The 5,919-nt window shown below is 39.6% G+C and overlaps 1 protein-coding gene across 1 annotated transcript in view; it reads left to right on the top strand.

Annotated features, from left to right (window-relative positions):
• The first annotated feature begins 1,249 nt into the window (after positions 1-1,249).
• The window catches only part of tncb (tenascin Cb), a 366,665-nt gene continuing 361,995 nt past the window's right edge, over positions 1,250-5,919 (top strand). The window contains exons 1-2 of the mRNA XM_050050298.1: positions 1,250-1,358; positions 1,994-2,095. The gene's annotated coding sequence lies outside the window, so the exon portion shown is untranslated. The remainder of the gene's footprint in view (positions 1,359-1,993; positions 2,096-5,919) is intronic.

Below are 5,919 nucleotides of genomic sequence, written 5' to 3'. Positions count from 1 at the left end.
CATTATAACATTTCATGCGGTAACAACTTCTGTCTCTTGTTTTATTGACCTTCTGTCTGTTCCTCCCTTTCTGCATCCATCAGACCTCAGCTCCAGCTACAGTGCAGGAACAAGTCATCTGTCCTTCTCCTCTTGAAAAAGGTTGTCAATATACTCACACCTTCTCTTGGCACGCATGAAGCGCTTTAACGTGATCCGATGTCATGTTCTCGTACTGCTTCTGTGTTATGAAGGGGTTGGACATGCTCATACAGTCCTTGTGTGTTTGTGTGTGCTTTTTTTGTGGTTTAAGGGGCCATGATTTGGTTTATGAGGGCCAAATATGGTTTTCAGTGAACTACAGTTTAGAACATTACAGCTTGTCATGCCTTGAAATCTTGTTTTATGTTAAAAGATGGGCCTAGATATTAACAACTCCTCAGGTTGATGGTGCTAATACTCATTTACTTCAGATTACTATGAAATGTAGGTTCATTGGAGTTTTTTTTTTTTTTAGACTGAATTGTGACCACAATGTTAAAGGCCAGTGTAAAGTGGTGTAGTTTTTAGAACAAAACAAAAATATTGTTGGTTTGTCAATATACTCACACCTTCTCTTGGCACACATGAAGCGCTTTAACATGATCTGATGTCATGTTTTCTTACTGTTTCTGTGTTATGAAGGCGTAGAACATGCTGATACAGTCCTTGTGTGTGCTTTTTGTGGTTTATGGGGCCATGATTTGGTTTATGAGGGCCAAATATGGTTTTCAGTGAACTATAGTTGAGAACATCACAGCTTGTCATGACTTGAAATCTTGTTTTATGTTAAAAGATGGGCCTAGATATTAATCACTCCTCAGATTGATGGTGCTAATACTCACTTACTTCAGATTACTACGAGATGTAGGTTCATTTGAGGTTTTCTTTTTTTTTTTTTTGAGACTAAATTGTGACCACAATGTTCCAATAGGTTGTAATTTGAAATATTGTGTATTTGTTGCTTATTCATTATTACAGAACATTAGTCCACATGTGTAGGGCTATGCTGTCTGTTTTTAACCTGGTGTTTGGCTGCACTGTATGTCATGTCCAAGAAGTTAAGTTAGTTATTTTTAGTTCTGTCTTGTGTCTATGTTGTCTCGTGGCTTCCTGTTTTATTTTGACATCCAACTCTCCTCTCGTTTCAGGTAACTTGCCCCTTCCTCTCGTGTGTTCCCACCGGTCTGCTTGTCTGCCCTGCCCTGATTGTTTCCACCTGTTTCCCATTACCTTGTGTGTGTGTGGGTACATATAGTCTGTGTTTCCCTTTGTCCTGTGCCAGTTCGTCTTGTCTCGTCAAGTCTGAGGTCCTCCATGTCCCATTTATGGTTTATCAGGTTATGTATTCTTTTGATACTTTGCTCAGCTTTTGCCATTGTCAAGTTTTATGTTAATTTGATACTTTATCTAGCCTTTTCCTCGATCCTTGTTGTTTTCCTCGTAAGAGTGATTTTTTGTTATTCTGATTTGGTTTTAGATTTTCCTCTGTATGAGCGATTTTCCTTTGTTACTTTGAAATTAAAGATTGTTTATTTGCACTTTAATCCGACTCTGAGTTGTGCATTTGGGTTCAGATTCAGGTTCAGTTGTGACACTGTACAGAAAAAGAATGGACTTCGCACTTTTAGAATTTAACTTGTTTTGCTGCACTAAGTACCGATCAGCTGAGGAGACAGCTAACTGGATGAGGCGCCTTGCGCAGTGCTGCAGCAGCATGTGTGTGTGTTTGAGAGACGGAGACACAGAGACAATTGTTCAATTTAATATGTACAAGAAACTTATTTTTTAAGAGCTTTAAATAGCTTTAAATTTACTGCATCTAATCTTGGTTGTTAAAAGCTGTTGTTAATGTTGTTAGAAGCTAATTTGACCCAATACACCTGAAAAGCAGTATTCAGCCATTAAAGGAAAGTTAATCATTTGTTGCGTTTAAACTGAAAATAAAAACGGTAATTTCCCATTGTTTGTCCAGATTTCACAGATGATGATGATATTCATGGGGGTGAGAGTGAAGATGAGGAAAACCCTGCTGCGGACAGAGCACTGGACGAAGATGCTCCTGATGAAGTGAATGGTATATATTTTGAATGCCAAAAAAGGAAAATGTTTCAGTGTAGAAGCACATTTTGTACAGAGTTATGTCAGTCGGCTTTACATCCAGCACCTATGACCAAAAACAAAAGTAAGAATGAAGCATCTCAAGAAACAGAGACACAGCCAGACAGAATGGCACAAAGACAGACAGAGAGACACACACAGAGACACGGAAAGACAAACAGGCAGAGAGAGGGAGAAAGACAGACAGAGACACAGAGAGACACAGACAGGGTGACAGACAAACAGAGAGACAGATGCAGAGACAAAGACAGACAAATACTAACAGCTCTGGAGGGTTTATATGTAGTGAGCAGGTCATAGATGTCTTGAGAAGCTAGCCCATTAAGCGATTTCTAAATCGTGAGCAATAGTCTATTTTAAAATCAAGTCTTGTATTGGAAGCCTGTTAAATTATTTAAGTACAGGAGTCATATGTTTATTTTTCTTGTCCAAGCTTCTGACTGTAACAAGACTTGTTTAACTTTAGAAATATTTTTAAATATTTTTTTTTTAAATATATTTTTTTTTTAAAGTTAAATTGAGCTTTGAATCCAGAATAACACTCAGATTGCTAACCTCCTCAGAGTTTCAGAGATAGTGAGATTAGTTTGGAATTGACCTCTCTCTCTCTCTCTCTGACCTCTAGCGCCTACCACTAGGATTTCAGTCACTGTTAAATATCACAAAGTTTTGGGTCACTCTGAGTTTAATGTTGATGATACATTTTATAAGCTCATGTGTAGGGCTTAAAGCAAAACTGTGTAACTTTGACCCACTGCTTTGAAAAACAAAACTTAACGATGCACGTTAATAGGTCACACAAAACAGCAATTTTAGTAAATCTGGGTCATATTTTACATTATAAAAAATGTCATCTGGTTTTCCTTCTGATGTGACTGCTGTCTGTCTGTCTGCAGCCTTTAATTTTAGCAGAGCTGTCACCAGCAGTGACCCAGTGCTGAAGCTGAAGCTTCTGTCTGCAGGCAGCCCATGTGTTGCTTTCAGGAACCTCTGAGAATCAGAGTTAGGCAGAGCAGTTGTATGACATCATCTCCATAAAATATGACCCAATTTTGCTCAAATTGTTTTTATGTGTTTTGTTTTTCGAAACCGTAGGTCTCAGTCAAAGTTTTATAGTACTGCTTTTGTATAGTATTGCTTTCTTAGGAAAGTGAAATTTACAATGTTAATAACATACAACAATAACTGTACTTAGATAAAATGCATCAACTATGGTCTCCTGTTCCATACTTTTCAGATGAAAGTATGGACACATGTGAAGGAACATCTTACAACAAAGCTGACAGACATATCTCTGGACACAATGGTATGGTCAAGTTGAGTTTTAATTTGTGCCATGATTTCCACAATCTTTGAAAAAGCAACTTTTTAACACCAATTGCCATGTTGCCAATAACAGATTTACTGCATTTGTATATCCCAAGAAGATGTCTTGCAAAACACCTGACTTTAAATTGTAGCAAGCCTTACTAACATACAATTTTACTGTTTGTTTGTGGCTAGCAGAGGTAAAAGCATGTCTGCTAGAAGGCCATGGACCAAAGCTGAGGTCACTGCCGTGATGAGGCACTTCAAATCTCACATCATGAAAGGGTATTTGGCATCTAAAAGGGAGTGTGAGACATGCAAACTTAGGACATGCCAAAACATTGGAGATTTTGTTCGTAACAGGGGGCTTGCCTGTAAGCGTCAGTTGAATTAAAATATCTGTGCTCAGACAGTTCTACTGGCTGTCTAATAGTTTTTAATGAAATGAAAATATTCTTCACTTGTCCATTGTGACTAGACCTAAAAACACCGTTAAAGTTCACACTTAAAAAGGTTTGTCTTTTTCAGTATCTTTGTCGGCAGTAGTTTACAGACCATTTGCATCACTTGAGTTTTTTTTTTTTTTACTTAATTTTTTTATTGCAGTTTCAGCACTTAAAGCTGTGGTAGGCAACTTTTGTTTAAAAACAATAAATCAACTTTGTTTTTGTTTTTGTTTTCTGATTCAGCTATCAGTAAGGAAAAGGTCTGTGTGTATGGGGAGATCACTGTGTGTCACTGTGTCTCAGTATGCAGCAGTCTGAAATCTGTTATGTCTGACCAATCAGAGACGCTTGAGCTCCACTCGGAAAATGCCGGTATATTGTGATCTTGCTCGTGCACGGGATTGTTTGTGTGGGGCGTGTGGAGGTGGGGGAGGTGGAGATCTGTGAGACATAATAGGAGCGGTAGAATTTGCAGACTGCTGTATTCTGTGACACAGAGAAACACAGTGATCTCCTCATACACACCACTGCATGAAAAGTGGGATTTTCGTCCCCGTAAATGCCTGGAAATCTCCCTAATTTTCGGCAGTTAATGACAATTTACAGCCTGTGAACGTCGCGTTCGTCTGTGCCACATATTGACGGAAACGAACCATGACGTATGTTGAGCTGGCGGAGGTGCGAATGGCTCTATTTAGCATATGAATAGCAGCGAAACCACGCCTGGCCAGAGAATGTCTGGCCTGACTTGAATTTCCTCACTCAGTATTGGATGAAACCACTACTTTTAAACAAGAAAAATCGCTCGTGATTGGTTGGCAGATCTGTCACTATTGGTCACCCTGGGTCATAAGCAGAAACACAAACACACAACTATGTAAAAATCTGCCCACACAACAAACGGGAAGCTCAGGAGAAGGCCAAAATCCTACAGCACCGTGAAGTGTCTGTCTGCCGCCTCGGAGCTGTAGGTAACTGGCGGCATTCTGTCCGAATTTGGTCCATTTTGCAGACGTCTGTGGTTCGTTTCCCTGTACTTTAACCTTTAACCTCTAATCTCGCAGCGAGGCACAGAGCTCTGTGAGCTCCTGGCTACGAAAGAACGGAGGTCGCACAATCCATCCAGACACCCCGCCAATGATGCCGTCTTCCTCATCGGACATTAGGTCTATGGTGGCACACTTCCAAAGGTCCACCTCATCGTCGGCAAGCACACTCTGTCTCACTTCCAGCAGCTGTAAAAACAATCAATAAAGACAATCAGTACTGCGCGATGTACTGTGTATGGACACAACACATCTATTAATGCACCTGAAAAATAGCCTCTTTAACTCCCCTCGGACACCGGCGTCCGCGCTCCCTCCCTCCTCTGTTAAATGGCATCTCACAGGCGCACTACGTCATCAAACCATGTGAAGTTTGGTATCACCGGATTCAGGAAGCTCTCGGCTTCCTGAATGAAGTTGGAGCCATCTACTTGGTCAATTGAATCTACCTCGTGAGGACTGTTTTCAGGAAGAAAATATGATTCTCATTGGACTAATACCTGGACCAAAAGAGCCATCACTAAACATAAATGCTTTCTTAGACCCCTTAGTTGATGAGCTTCAAGAACTTTGGCATGGCATGATTCTGGAAGACAGCTCTTTCTTAGGACATTAGGTTTACAGAGCAGCTCTGCTTTGTCATTCATCAGATATCCCCGCAACTCGAAAATGTGGAGGCTTTGTTGGACATGGAGCATACAGAGGTAATTGAAATATTCAAATATTCTTTGCTATAATAAATAATTGCTAATTTGCTATAATAAACATTGATATTGATCATTGAATCAGTAAAATCAATATGTAGATGTTTACATTGTTTATTTTTTAATGGATAGCAGTTGGTCTGTTTCATTGAATGCTCAAATATAAATATGTGTGTGTAACATATTGCATTTAACTTATTTGCAGGATGCCACAAGTGTTTGAAGACGTTCAGCAAGAAAGAATTTGGTGAAAAAATGGACTACTCAGGATTTGAG

This window comes from Epinephelus moara, chromosome 8 (assembly GCF_006386435.1).
Source record: "Epinephelus moara isolate mb chromosome 8, YSFRI_EMoa_1.0, whole genome shotgun sequence".
NCBI lineage: Eukaryota > Metazoa > Chordata > Actinopteri > Perciformes > Serranidae > Epinephelus > Epinephelus moara.
This window is presented reverse-complemented; position numbering and strand designations above follow the sequence as displayed.